The following is a 14,708-nucleotide window of genomic DNA, read 5'->3' on the forward strand; positions in this document are numbered from 1 at the left end:
ATTATTCTTCGTCATATGCTCCAATTCCTACAGCATTAATGGCAGGCCAGTGTTGTATGTGCATTACATTACTTTCTTTATACTTAAGAGAGTTTGATTAGTTCAGATTGATCTCCCAGCTGGACCATTTTTGGATATTGGGAATGTGAGGGTTAGTTGAGAGGAATGGGGCATAAAGATTAGGCAGCCAAAACCAAATGGCCACTGTACATTTCAGCTGTATCAGCTGACTGGGGGAGTAGAGTTTAGCAAAGCTGAAGTTGGACTCTTTCAAGGCTGATTGCCATTTACTTGGAATTGTTGATTGCCCTTCTGCTATAGTTGGAGGTGAAAGGGGAGTATGAATCACTTAAGAACCAAGGCCCAGATGCTAGAAAATCAGTTTGAATTTTTTTCCTGAAAATGACATGTGATCACTTGTAGGGTCAACCCCCTCCAGAGTGAAGCAGGCTGGACAGGTGACCGTGGAGAGTTTTCAGTGCCCTTATCTACTGGATGATGGATGAGCAGTGAGCTGCATGTGGCAGGACAGGATTTTTTCCTCCTCTTAGGAGAGGATAGAGAATTAAATTCAAAGGAACATCATAAGAGGACACAGAACAGCAGAACACATCAAATATAAATCCACTGTGTGCAGAAGGTTGAAATAAGGGTGGCAAAGTCATTATAGAATTGTTTTGAAGACTAATATTTTTCAAAAACTATCTGTTACGGATAAGACTTGAATTTATTGATAATGAACTTTGCCCAGTCAGCAAAAATAATGAATGGATAACCTCTACACTGGAAGTCGAGAGAGCATGGCAAATGATTTAGTTTACAATTACATTTGAACAGATTACCTTTTCATTGTGATGTACATGGAACACACCACCCTCTTGTTTTCCTTTCCTTCCTGAGCAAGTTTGATGGGAGGCATGGGTACCAGATTGTCACAGAACACGTGAACGGTTCTCAAGCAGCTGCTCCCTAAGGCCAATAGAAGAGCCCTGGGCTAACGGCTGGATTTAGGAGGTAGAGCATGAGAGTGTTCTCATCCAGTGCTTCTCCAATTTGAGTGTGCAGCACACTCACCTGGAGGACTTGTCCGTACAGAGTGCCGGGCCCCACCCCTGGAGTTTCTGATCCCCTTGGTCTGGGGTGGGGCCAGAACATGACAGTTACCTTGCAGCTGCTGCTGCTCTACCAGTCTTGGATTTCAGTATGAGGTACCTGGTATTCCTGTGAACGTGAGAGTGTTAGAATATTGTTTATTCAGAAGCACACGGTTGGAAAACACCTATGGAGAGACCAAGTGCCAGTCAGTAAGACTTAATTAGAATTAATCCTAGAGATTAATTAGTTAACAGAACAACCAACCAACTAGAATGGGTTATTTGACTTTGGTGTCTCCCCTCCCACCTACCCTGTGACAACTCATCCCCCAACATTAAAGTCATCACATCTGTAGTTTTAGCAGCCTATTCCCCTCACTGTCCTCATTATTCCCCTTGGTCCCTACTCTCTCTCCCAAAGGTCCCACATAAGAGTAGGGGGGACAAAAAAAAGGCAAACCTACTTTTAAAGAGGTTTGTATCTACCACTATCCACTCACTGGCCTCACTCACCTACCTTGTAGCCCCAAAGTTTGAAGCCTCGCCTCACCCTCCTTGTAACCCCCCAAGTTTGACTCTTGTAGTTTAACTTCTGGGGATCTCAGGCCTGGAGCAGGATTACTCTTGACTGTTGAGTCAAGAAACTGACTCAACAGACCATTCCATTTGGTTAATTCTGAAGCCAGATGGCAGGGAGCATTTAAAGGAAGAAGGACCCTGTGCCAGCTGCTAACAGAGCAGCACCTCGTGTGTTTTGTTGAGGAAACTCTCAGCATAAGGAAGTAATCCAGAATAGAAGGGCTGTAGTCATCTAGCCGATGTTGATTATGGAACTCCTTTGCTTTCCTGTCACTTGAAATCTGAAATGGTCAACAGGGCTTAGTAGATGAGGTGGGGGTGGGGGCCAATGGAGCAATTCTGTCTGTCTCCATCCTAAAACCATCTGGGATTGCATGTTAGGAACGTTGGACACAATAAAGCAAATCCAGAGTATTGATTGCCCTAAATGATATGGGACAGAAGAACCTCACTTGCCAGCTCTCTCGTACCCCTTGAAGCTCACAAAAGAGATCAAACAGAGGAGTCTCTTCCTCCCTGCCCATTTCACTGTCTGGACTTGGGCTCTAGCCTCAAAGGGCTCTTAAAGTAAAACCATCCCGTTTTAATGCACTGCCTGCCTTAGTCTTTTGTGATCTAGGGTATATATAACCTGTGAGAGATCTACCTCATTCTTAAACTTTATTGCTCTTAAGAGCAAGATAGAGTCAGTGTGTATGGAGCAGCCCATTCACCTCTGGCCATCTGGATGCTCTCGCCCACATTGTACAACCCTTGGTAAGTAGCAAAAGCTTAAAGTTGGCTTGCTGGTATAGCCTGGATAATTGTAATTTTACATGGGAAGCTCTTGGGAAAATGCTCATCTTTTAACTTGTTTAGGACAGTGCCTACTTCAGCCAGTAGAAAACAAACCTTGAACACCACCAGAAAAAAAATGTTGGGCATACATCGCCAATAAATGTGTATTTCTTGATAAATTATATTGAATTATGTATATCGTCAAATAAAAGACTTGAATGATAAAAAATATATATATATATAGAAATAAAACTGAAGATCTTTTTTTTCTTGTATTTTAGTGGTAAATCTTGCCCACATTTTCCTCCAGACTGGACAGAAGTCTAATGAAGACAGTGAAGGGACCATGCCTTTTCTTGTCACCTTAGTACAGCATCTTAAAGGTCCTCAGTGTTGTTAAATGGCCGACAAAATGAGTATAATTAGGACTTCCTCCAAAGAGAAAATAATAGTCATTTACAACAGGAGGAGCACAGCAGTGTTGAGTTGGGAATCCAGAGACCTCCATTCCAGCCATGGCTTTGGCACTCATTGGCTGTGAGACCTTAGTCTCTTTTCCTTGGTTCCCTTGTCAAAGGAGATTGCTGGATTAGTGGCTTCTAAGGCCTTAAGTAGCTCTCTATGTTCTATGAAATGCTGTATTTATGCATATATATATATATATATATATATACACACACACACACAGACTCATTCTATTATCCAAAGATGGAAATATCTTTTTAGTGGCTGTGGTATGGATCTCACGTCTGTCCAGTTTAGGGAACAGCTTAGTTACCTAATGCACAGCACCACAGGGGCTCTGGGCAGAGGTCGCTTAGCCAATGGTCTTCCATTTTGTCATGTTTCATCAGCTGCTCAGCTAAGTCTACTTGTCTTTGCAGCCTAGACCCATGTGGGCTGTGACAGTGCTTTACAATTCCTTGCACAGCTGCTACTATCCTTGGCTGGGAGATTGGGATCTCTTTCTAAGGGCTTACATCCTAAGGGAAGAGAAGATAATTGTGTCCCTCTTGCTAGATCTTCTCCTTTTGTATGTAACATATCCTTCTTGGACAACCTCTCCTCCCTTTATCTCTTCGGTTTTCAAATCTGCACCTTTCATTGAAGTTAAAACCCTCTGCCCCTCTCTGCTCCATTTACTGTATTTCACAGCCTATCCATTTTTTCCCTCTTTACTGCCTTAAACATTCTATTGAAACTGCTGATTTTAGGTGGAGAGGGAGCTATGTTCTGAGGTTTATGTCAGTGGGGCTGAAAAGCTGGAGTCTAGCTTATTAGTTAATACAACAATGTCATACTGTTATATAATCCAACTCTGAAGGAGGAAAAGCACAATGGAACTGAAGAGGAAGAGTTGAAGGGCTGGTGTAATTAAGGTCAGAAATTGGGACCCTCAAGCAGGTTCTGAATGTTGACTGAAGGGAGGAGAGAGGAGTGCCTGAGAAGGTAACTTGCTTCTGATTGCTGAGTGACAGACATGGAGTAAATCCACCCGACAGGGATGATTCATTTGTAGAGGGACTAAGGTGAGTCGGGCTGGTAAGGCAGACAGACTAAGGCTAAACTCTTACAAGATAACTTTTGACATTAGACTGAAGTCAAGCAGTGTGGACTCCGTTCTAGAGAGCACTGGTAAAACATTTAAGCAAGAGGCATTATGTATTACGGTACAATTTCATAGTGGCAGGAGGGAGAACTGATGATAAATAGAAAGGCAAAGACATCACTTAGGAGACTCTCTACACGGATTCTCCAGCTCAGAACTCTTTCCCATTCAGCTGCTATTTTATAAACACGGGACAGACGGCCAGGCAGCTCTAGTTTGAGACACGATGCTATTGCTTCCATTTCTCAAGTTTTAAAAACTCATTATTTCCCCTCCCCATTTCTGACATTGTAATGAGAATTATGTACAAGTAAAAATGACATTAGCAAGACTTATTCCACATCCTAACAAAACCAGGCATCAAACCCCATTGAGTTTTTTCTCAGATGTGTTACACAATAATGCTCAAAACAGACCTTCAGTGCTGGTAGAATGAATCAAACTACTTCACAGAGCCTTCTGGGTTCCATGAAGTGGCTTTGTCTCTCTAGTTTTCTCCCTCACTAGACATACACCTGCAGGCAGAACCGCAGACAGACAAGGCAAGTAACTTACAGTTCAGCCCAAAGCCCAAAAATGTTTACATCCTTCTTGTCTTTAAACTCAAAAGACAATATGCAGCATGCATGTGGTTGACTAAATAATCCCTAACATTTGCAGAGTGCTTTAAAAGTTTTCAAGAAATTCTAAATATGTTGTCTCACTCTTCCCCAAACAACCCTGTAGATGTAGATGATTATTACTGTACAGAAAAGAAAAATAGATGCAGACATTGAAATGACTTGGCAAGATCAAAACTGCTCAAGTGAGAATCCAAAAATTTCGTCTGTCTTCTCGTCTTCTGTCTTCTAAGCCATTCGTTCCTTTCTGGTATGTTAAACACAGGATTCCCAGGAACATGGTGAAAAATTCACTTAGAAATAACAAACTCTACTGGATGTTAGTAATGAAAAGTGAAAATTCACAAACCACAAATTACACAGCAGTTTTAAAATAAAGTGAACAATTAGACAATTTACCAATTTGGTGCTATCAACATTGACAGAAGTTGGTAACTTGTTAAAACACAGCAACAACCCATTTCTTACTTTTTCAGAACACAACTGAGAACCAAGAATCAAAAAACAAAACACTTGCATATCTTGAAGGTAGCTAAGTATATCATTCAATGCACCTTATTCAAATGTTCCTGATTGCAAAGCCTATTTCCTCTTAGTTTATATACATTCCTAAAAAGCTTGGTTATGACAAAAACAACATAGGCCAGATGTTCTGTTCATTGTTGTATCCCTGATCCTGTAACACCGCATGGCATGGAGTAGGTGCTCAATAAATACTTGCTCTTGGAATTGTTTTGAGTGTGGAGAATTAATGCTATCTGTACACAAGGCTAAAATTGCATGGACGGGGGACTAACCTCATGTAGCTCTTGCACATGGATCCCCCTGCTGCTGGACCCAGTTCCCACTTTGGCTTCCCAATTCTAAGGAAGAGTAACATGAAAGAACCAGAGTGAAATGACTGGAAGGGCATCTACAGCTTGCTTTACTTGCTACCTCAGGGGTCGTTTTGCTATTTTATAAACACGGGTGCTCTGTCCCAAAAATAAATAAACGTTGAAAAAAAAAAAAATTTAAACACGGGTGGTTCACAAAACAGTGGTAGCTATGCTGGAGGTTGTCTGTGGATTAAAAAACCCAATAAATGAAATTTCTTGGGCTTGTGGCTTTTTTTTTTTTTTTTAAATGATAAGAGTTCCTTGTCTTACCCCTCTAAGCTGGAGGACAGGAAGGCAGTCAAGGCATCAAATGATGGTCAAATTTAATCTTAAGATAAAACTTGTACATTTGGTAGGATTTTATGACATACAGGTATTTGGAATTTTTGTAAAGCCAATAATGAAGTGTGTGGTGTTAATACCCATACCTCAAAAGTGCTAGTCTTCATGCATGTCAATTCTACTCCATCAAACACTAATAGGTATTAAATACCTAAAGCGTTAAAAATCATCAGAATCTAATGGAAAGAAAAGACTTTGGAATCATTCAAGTAGGCCCGGAACCCAGCCTGGCCTGATACCTTACTGTAAAATAGGGGCGATACCACCACCAACCAGCAGGGGCGGCAATGCTGGAAGAAGGTAGATAAAAGGCAGTTAGTTGCTCATATTCCAGACACTTAATGAGAGAGACATCATCACTCAGCACCTCAACAATCATAAAACCTGGGTAAAATCCTGGTTGGATCTCCTTTTGTAGCTTTAAGAACAGTTAACATTTGTTCTAGTACTAAACTCGAATTCTGTGGAAGAGAGTTTAAGAGGCCAAAAAGTTTACCTTTATGGTATTTGTTGAATGCTATCCAAAGTATACAGACCTGGAAGGCTCACAGAAAATGTGTTTCAATGGGTAAATAATGCAAATACTAACAATATGAGTCCTGTTGTAATCTAGTTTACACATGGCAAAATTTGGAACATGCCATAAAGTCAACCCAATTTGAAATAGAAGTACGCCTTATTTGCAGGTTACATTTCAGGTCAAGCCTAAGGCAAAAACTGCATATAGTTAAAGTCACTATTCAAAAACTTCTTACAAGTGTGCCACAGGGACCACAAACTATTTCTGTCAACAAATCCAACACATTAAAATAAAAAAATCCAATGCAACAGCCAGATTTTCTCGCCAGCACCCCACCAGTTTAAGTAGTTGGCCTGTTTTTAGAGGTCATGTTTTTTTAGATGGTATATATCTTTGAACATGAGGAGAGAAATATGCTCAGTGTCTTTCAATATAACCATGGAGGAACCCACTGACTGAACTGCAAATCCACACTTCCCTTCTCATGGTTGTCCTAGAGCATAGATTCCCTAAGTGTAACAAGTGGAGCTGTCCATGTAATTTAAATAAACGAGACAGGATTTATTTACCGCTACATGTAGTTGAATTTTAAGTGTGCATGACTGGCACTGTGCTTTCATTTTAGAAATACCCAACTATATATGGCCTTACTTTCTAGCAATCTGAAAAAACTTTGCATCAGCTTTCATAAGTAAGACATTCATTTCACACTATAATCCACTACACACACACACACATATGAAAAAAGATTCACAAAATATTTAAATATTCACGCGGCGCCTGGGTGCCTCAGTCATTTGAATGCCCGACTTCGGCTCAGGTCACGATCTCGCAGCTCATGAACTCCAGCCCACACTGGGCTCTGTGCTTACAGCTCAAGAGCCTGGAGCTTGCTTCAGATTCTGTGTCAGCACCTCTCTCTAACCCTCTCTGTTCATGCTACGTCTCACTCTTTCTGAAAAATATAAGCATTAAAAAAATACATATATTCACATGCTATGTACTTGATCTATTCCATTCTGTTCTATTTTGTTGAAAAATATTTACGTGGCTTTCTTGATCCCTAACTGGGTTACAACCCCTAGTTTAAAAAATATTAAACTGGAGTTATTTCAAGCTCTTAACTATTTAGAATTATGCAGGCAAGGGCGCCTAGGTGGCTCAGTCGGTTAAGTGTCCGACTTCAGCTCGGGTCATGATCTTGCAGTTCGTGGGTTCAAGCCCCTCATCAGGCTCTGTGCTGACAGCTCAGAGTCTGGAACCTGTGTCGGATTCTGTGTGTGTCTCTCTCTCTGCCCCTCCCCTGCTCATACTCTGTCTCAAAAATAAATAAAAACATTAAAAAAAATTTAGAATTATGCAGGCAGTATCTAGGGGTTAAGGAAAACAAGCAAGCAAGTACATTTGTCCATAATATTTTAATACTTTTCCACTTTTAAATACTGGTTTTAATTTTGTGATTGTAACATGGAAGATCCAACTTTATTATTTTTTAAAAACATCATCAGGATCATAAAGCTATTATAGAATAGTTACACTCTACACACTCCCAAGGTACTTTAAAATGATTATGTTTTGAGTTTGTAGGTGAACAATGACAGTAATCCAAATACATTGTCTGTACAACTCGGACTAAATACTGGTGAAAGTGTTTAATTGAACAAACAATTGATAAGCTTAATTAACCAGCACAATTTCACAAGAGAACCAGCTCAGCCCAACTAAAATGTTCTCAATAGCAGTTGACACTGATGTTGTATAGGTGCACAAGTTAGCCGATGAAACTCAACAAACGGGAAACCCATTCTTCCTTTTCCTTATTTTGTGTTCTTACACCTCCCTCCCAGCCATCCCCTCCTCGGTCTACCTCGATCGCCTTTGTGGTGTTCCCAAACCAAGAGCTGCTGTGATCACCCTCCACCTCAAAATCAGAAGTCCTGAGTTCCAAGTGAAACACTGTGCTCTCCTGTCCTGTACAGTGGGCAGTCAGGGACAAAACCCATCATTACCAGTATTTTCCAAATTTCTATCACAGTACAAAAGAGTGAACTAGTTGAAAAGAGAGTAGTAAAAGGATCATTTTTTTTTGTTTTTTGTTTTTGTTTGGGAGACAGAAGAAATTACTGTGTTTGGGAAAACATCATGTATATTCAGATACTGATTAAAGAATTAGCCACACAAATAATTCTAGAGGGTCTGAATATTGTTTAAAATGGCTAGTACCTCTCCAATTTTGAGCTCTTTAAAACTCTTTTCGCATTCCCCAACTCATTTCTAAATCTGACTGGATGGGATTAACTCTAGTGAAGTACCTGTACAGTTATCTAAAGGTAAAATGTATCTTCTTTTTTTTTATACAAATATTTTTAGTGTAATCATTTCATTTACAGAATTGCAAAAGTGTATCTAACAGTTAGTGCAAATGCAACTAATGATAATTAGATTTAGACATTGCTTTGTTAAGTTTTCCATACCTTTGTAAAATGAAGCTATTCAATTTAGTTATGAAAGAGTTACTTGTCCATGTTCATGATAGTTACCAAAAATGGCAAACAGAGGAACATTTATAGTGGGCATAGAGAATTTTTTAGAAGATTCCCATCAGCGGCTTAAGGTTAATAAACCTTCCCTCCCCAACCCTCCCATATTCCCATCCCAACCCCACAGCTGATTGTAAAATAAAATACACATTTGAGGTATAAACTTTTCTTTTTTAAACATCACAATATAAAATGTTAACTGGTGATGTAGTAAACTCATATGATAATTTGTCTTATTTGCCTTACTAGCATTACCACCATATAGGCACTTTTCCACATAGTCAAATTATGAACAGCATTTTTCTGTATAAGGCATATTCCATGCACATCATTAGAGAAAGGTAAATTAAAAAATAGAAAAGATTTATGGAACATGAAATCTGCGTGCATGTAATATAAGCATATGTTTTATATGTATTTTTCTCTCTGTACAGAATAATAAATACCACTATATCTGATGCAAGTAATTCACTTCCAGGATTGTGCATATTAAGTGATCAGACTAATCCCATCATTAAATTATCACCTTGCATTTATCATTAAGACTCCATTACCATGTATGAAATATATACAGGACATGTTCCAAGTGACATGACTTTCTGCTTTACAAAATGGGTCTGATTTCTGTGTTTCTACAGAGATGAACAAGTCAGCATAGCATCTACAAAATGCCTCTGACATATGTAAGCACATTTGTGTATAAACACAATGAAGATTTTGAAGTGGGCAGTCATTTCTACTTCAGTGAGTACCATTCCTTGCCTCAACTCCATGCTTCAAGGTTTTTCACAGAGGCCTAAAACTAAAGAAGGTATTTTACATTTAAGCTCTTACAGCAAGTAAGGAAAGAATTTCAGTTTGAATCACATGGAATCCTTTACTGCTCTGCTGCAAATTCTGATCAAGAGGCAAACCGGAGCACTGCTCACATTTTATATGCATATCCTGCAACATATCTTTTAAACTGAGCCAAATTAGAAGAACTGACAAACATGCCTGTTATGAACACCAGAAATACTGAATCAAATGTCAACCCCCAACAGCCTGATTTACCTTAACAAGAAATACCGTATATCCTCTTACAAATTTTGAGAAAATATGAGCTCATTTTATCCTTACCACTGTACCAAAAAGTAGTTTATACCCACAAGATTTCTGTTTCCGTTTGGAGGCAGACAGAACCAATTTAGGAATTACCAAATTGTGTTTGTAAACAAACTGAAAAAAATCTGTAGCACACATTACACAACTAAAAATACAATAGAAATATAAAGATACCTGGGGGAAAAAATAAAGCTTTTCACTCTTTCTCCATCAGAACCAAGGTTCTTCATAGGAGTAAGACTATAGAAAAGGTGAAATCACAGGTTATTTGACAGCCCTCAGTTATTAAGAGACACTTTACGTAACATGAATCATTATAGAAATCAGCAGCAATGAATTCTATGATTATACAAAGCAAAAAAGTCAAAAAATTCTGAACACAGATTTAACCATAGGCCTGAAAAAAGAACCCCATCCAGATATTTGGTGCACAGAAAGCACATGCCCCATGTGCATTCAACTTTTGTGCTTTTCTTTTGTGCACAAAACCTGATACAAATGAGGATCTTAGGCCGGACCATAGTAAATTAAAAATTCTGAAAAAGTTTCCAAAAATTAAAGCATCAATTCCTAGTTGTGATTCAAAGTTGATTTTTTTTTTCTCTTCTAGGAGCAAGCAAATAAAAATATAGCCATATACATGTAATTTTACATGTATTTATAGTTATATGCTGAGCGAGGAGATCTAGCAGGAGACAGCTAGTGTTAGATGTTCACCTTTGCTATTGCAATATTTCTTCATTTTTGTACACAAGGCCAGGGTGTTGGGCCACAGACAAGGCTATAGATCCTACGTTCCAGCTTAGAGCATTCAATTTTTTTATTTTTTTCCTCCAACATGGAATGTCACACAGCCTTGCTTCAGTCACTGCAGGAAAGAAAATAAGTAAACAATTAAGAAATACATTATTACTGAGAGTGGCAAGACTACCAGAACAGATTCCTCCTACCCTGTGAATTCATGGAATACACAGATCTCTATTAAATATTTATGCTTTATAGATTTTCACCGTTAAAAATGTTAAAATTGTAAACCTTACATATTTGAAACTGATCAGCAAGGAACAGAAGGAACGTTTTGAAAACTCAAAAAAGAAGGGAAACATACCATAGATAAGCAAAGAGGGAATCAACCAGAATTCTCTGGGTTTACACCCCCAAAACCAGCATTTCCTTCTTCTTAGTCTTCAATAAAAATTATGCTATAAAATACCAGTTATCAAGAATTGACTATGAGTTTTAACTATCTTTGGACCTCATTAATTCTTTATGAAATTTCACTAAAGATCATAAACACTATTGGAAGTTATAATTTCTTCATCACTAAAATTAGGATAGCTTTCCTAAAATTTCAATGCTAGAATCCACTTCATACATACATCTGTCCAAACTTATTATGAAACAAATATTACTTTAGGTAAACAAAGATTTTCACTATGGTGTTAAGGTTTGAATTTGGTGCTTTGTCAGAAAGAAGCTCAACCTGGACTCAAGGCCAGAGCTAAGTTGTGGCCACTGAATCTTCATAGTTCTGTCTTTGCATACATACACATACATCCACAAACAATGCTACCTCCTTCCTCTGAGATGGATTTCAACCCCCTCCCTGCTAGGTACTGTGTGCACACACAGACACAGACTCACACAGACACATGCACACAGTCAATAAACAATGCCCTAAATCCAACAGTTCTGAGGCAAAATGCTGTTAATAATGTTAGCATGTATTTTACAAATGCTTAAGAAAATTCTTCTTTTCAAACATAGGTGAGAGCAAGTTCTACACATAACTGCATTCTGATTTCTTTTGCTTAATAGATGGTTATATTTTCTGCCCTGCTCATTTTAGCAAGGCTGGGGGTAGAGATGAAGAGAGAAAGCAGATTATAGCTGCACACTTGGTCTTGATTAGAGCAAATAGCATTCTTTAGAAATCTTAAGGCTCTGGGGAGAGACAACCAGCTAAGTCAGGTGACATGGCCTGCTGCCATGACACAGCATCACGTTTCTGGTTAATTTGAGGTAACAGGGCAAAGATAAAATCAGCAAATTTGTGTCCAGATCTAGCCATAACAATCCTAAAGTACGAGATATTCCAAAAGCCAGTACACTTATGCAATGCACTTGCACTTGAAGACAGAATCTCTCAAAGGTCAAGCTATATCCCAAAACACTAACCCTTCAGGTAAGATTAGAATCTGTTTAACATTTTCAGGTAAGCTTTTTCTTAGGAAAGGCTAAATATCTGGGACATCAATGCAACAACTCTGGTTTTAGCATCTGACAATAAATTTAGCCTTTTTTTTTTTTTTAAGAGAGGCATACTATAAACATCAGAAACCAGAATTAGTTAAAAATATCAGTCATTATATAACACTATTGAACATACTAATTTAATCTAAAGACTCAAGAATAAAATAATCTAAGTTACTCAAGAATATAGACTTCTCGGGGCCCCTGGGTGGCGCAGTCGGTTAAGCGTCCGACTTCAGCCAGGTCACGATCTCGCGGTCCGGGAGTTCGAGCCCCGCGTCAGGCTCTGGGCTGATGGCTCGGGGCCTGGAGCCTGTTTCCGATTCTGTGTCTCCCTCTCTCTCTGCCCCTCCCCCGTTCATGCTCTGTCTCTCTCTGTCCGAAAAATAAATAAACGTTGAAAAAAAAAAAATTAAAAAAAAAAATTAAAAAAAAAATTAAAAAAAAAAAAAAAAAAAGAATATAAACTTCTCGGGGCGCCTGGGTGGCTCAGTCGGTTAAGCGTCCGACTTCGGCTCAGGTCATGATCTCGCAGTTTGTGAGTTCAAGCCCCGCGTCGGGCTCTGTGCTGATAGCTCAGAGCCTGGAGCCTGTTTCAGATTCTGTGTCTCCCTCTCTCTCTCTGACCCTCCCCTGTTCATGCTCTGTCTCTCTCTGTCTCAAAAATAAATAAACGTTAAAAAAAAAAAAAAGAATATAAACTTCTCAGCCAATGATTTAGTATCTAACATAGGTGAGAATAAGAGAACATTCATAAATACTGCAGTTTATGAATTATACTTTGGTAATATCTATTAAAAATTTAAATGTTAACACATACTGAGAGTTCACAGAAACAGAATTATACAAATTTCTCTCAAATGGACCAAGAAATGTTCAAACTATTCATAGTAAGAGAAAGACAATAAAAACTATAGAGAAAGTATTTCTTTCCTATCAAGGTGGGAATAATCCAAGTTTTATTTCATATACTGTGTGAGAGGGTAAAGAGAAATAGGCACTCCAATACATTATTGCTGGTGAGATGATAAATTAATACAACTTCTTTATGGGCAATATCTAAAATAAAAACACACAACCCCCCACCCCCGGAAGTGCTGGCAGTGTCATATCTAGCAATTTATCCCACATATAAACTTGTAAGTGGATATACTTGTAACACCGTTCCAGCAAAAATTGGAAACAACTTGAGTATCTAGCAAGGGAGGACTGGTTAGAAAATTATGTAAATCCATGCAATGGGATACTGTATAGCCACAAAAAAATAATGAGGAAGGTCCATACTGATATGCAAAGACCTTCAAAGTAAAGTAAGCGCAAAGACAAGATGCAGAACAATGTATTTTCTTCAACAACAACAAAAAGGTGTAAGTGTGGGAGACATACACTTGTATTTGCTTGCTCAGGCATAAAAAATTCTCTGGAGGGGTGCCTGGGTGGCTCAGTCGGTTAAGTGTCTGACTATGGCTCAGGTCATGATCTCGTGGCCCGTGAGTTTGAGCCCCGCGTCGGGCTCTGTGGTGACAGCTCAGAGCCTGGAGCCTGCTTCCGATTCTGTGTCTCCCTCTCTCTCTGCCCCTCCTCCCCTGTTCATGCTCTGTCTCTCTCTGTCTCAAAAATAAATAAACGTTAAAAAAAAAAAAAAGAATATAAACTTCTCAGCCAATGATTTAGTATCTAACATAGGTGAGAATAAGAGAACATTCATAAATACTGCAGTTTATGAATTATACTTTGGTAATATCTATTAAAAATTTAAATGTTAACACATACTGAGAGTTCACAGAAACAGAATTATACAAATTTCTCTCAAATGGACCAAGAAATGTTCAAACTATTCATAGTAAGAGAAAGACAATAAAAACTATAGAGAAAGTATTTCTTTCCTATCAAGGTGGGAATAATCCAAGTTTTATTTCATATACTGTGTGAGAGGGTAAAGAGAAATAGGCACTCCAATACATTATTGCTGGTGAGATGATAAATTAATACAACTTCTTTATGGGCAATATCTAAAATAAAAACACACAACCCCCCACCCCCGGAAGTGCTGGCAGTGTCATATCTAGCAATTTATCCCACATATAAACTTGTAAGTGGATATACTTGTAACACCGTTCCAGCAAAAATTGGAAACAACTTGAGTATCTAGCAAGGGAGGACTGGTTAGAAAATTATGTAAATCCATGCAATGGGATACTGTATAGCCACAAAAAAATAATGAGGAAGGTCCATACTGATATGCAAAGACCTTCAAAGTAAAGTAAGCGCAAAGACAAGATGCAGAACAATGTATTTTCTTCAACAACAACAAAAAGGTGTAAGTGTGGGAGACATACACTTGTATTTGCTTGCTCAGGCATAAAAAATTCTCTGGAGGGGTGCCTGGGTG

General features: G+C 38.7%; 1 protein-coding gene across 2 annotated transcripts in view; it reads right to left on the minus strand.

Annotated features, from left to right (window-relative positions):
* Window positions 1–7,822: 7,822 nt before the first annotated feature.
* The window catches only part of CERT1 (ceramide transporter 1), a 106,360-nt gene continuing 99,474 nt past the window's right edge, over window positions 7,823–14,708 (minus strand). For both annotated transcript variants that reach the window (XM_047844289.1, XM_047844209.1), the window contains one exon: window positions 7,823–10,931. The gene's annotated coding sequence lies outside the window, so the exon portion shown is untranslated. The remainder of the gene's footprint in view (window positions 10,932–14,708) is intronic.

This window comes from Prionailurus viverrinus, chromosome A1 (assembly GCF_022837055.1).
Source record: "Prionailurus viverrinus isolate Anna chromosome A1, UM_Priviv_1.0, whole genome shotgun sequence".
Classification (NCBI taxonomy): Eukaryota; Metazoa; Chordata; class Mammalia; order Carnivora; family Felidae; genus Prionailurus; species Prionailurus viverrinus.